Source organism: Athene cunicularia (assembly GCF_003259725.1).
Source record: "Athene cunicularia isolate RWA chromosome 8 unlocalized genomic scaffold, athCun1 chr8_part1, whole genome shotgun sequence".
NCBI lineage: Eukaryota > Metazoa > Chordata > Aves > Strigiformes > Strigidae > Athene > Athene cunicularia.
The window spans coordinates 31,375,868-31,377,029 of NW_020799109.1; positions in this window are offsets into that span (position 1 = coordinate 31,375,868).

Sequence of the window (1,162 nt, forward strand, 5' to 3'; positions counted from 1 at the left end):
CCTCCAGGCTCAGCACTAGAATGAAGGCAGCAGGAGGGAGGGCAGTGAAGACCATCAGGGCTGGCAGGCAGCTTGCCTCCATCCCTCCACCCCTTCTCTCTGCCCCTCTTTCCCTCTTTGTATTCCCAGAGCAGGTTTGCTCCTGGCGCTGCCAGACCACGGCACCAGGAGCACAGGGCTGTTTTCCAGCAGCCTTGAAGGGTCAGGCAGCCCCGGTTAGTTAGCACCGAGGCCAAAGTGGAAAAGCAAAGCTTCTAACTCCGGAGTATGACGGGCAAGCATGAGGGTTTTGCAAGCTGAAAGGATTCAAACCAACCAGAAAAATTCCAGCAAAACATTTTTCTAGTTACAGCTTGCCCAGCTGTTAACATCACAACTCTGTGTGGAGACTGCTCAGCCCTAGAACAGAAAGCAATCGGGATCCGGTGATTCCTGGATATCCCTCATACGGAGATTTAAAAAAAAAAAAAAAAAGATGGAGAGAAAGCAGCAAGTGGAAATTGGGGGAGGGGGTGGGGAGGCGGGATCCAAATTGAACTGAAATCAAATTTCGAAAATCTCAAAACCCTACGTGACCTTGGAAAGCCTTCCTCGGGTCAAACCATCATTTATTACCCCCATGGGTGCACAGCACCCTTAGTGCTGCCAGGCACTGCCCGCGGAGAGCAGCCCCCAGGGCGTCCCCCTCCCGTGGCGATGATCAGCGTCCCCCCACGCTTGGCTGCAGTGTCCCCTTTCCAGGGACAGAGCGTGGGCATCGGGGCGTTGCGGCGGTGTCAGGGTGCAGGGTGACAGTGCTGGTCCTTTTTCAGGAGTGCTTTTCAGGAGATGGAGGTCTGCCCTGTCCCAACAACGGGAGCGGCATCGCCGCCCCTGCAAACCCCCACGCTGCCACCCCGCCCCCAGAAAAAAAAAAAGCAAAGCTTCTGGGGAAACCTCTGCGTCACCAAAGCGCAGGCCTCCTTCCTGGCGAGGCGAACACTTTGTTCTTTACCTCTTTCCAGCAACTTCTGGCATACTTCAGTTTTGTCCCTAGCACCCCCGCCCTGTGCCTCTTTCCTAGACTAAACAACCCCAACTCTGCCGGCCGGCGAAGCACCGGGGTCCCCCCCTTGTCGTCCCCCCCCGCGCAGTTTTGGGGTTGTGCTGGGGGGTGGGTGTC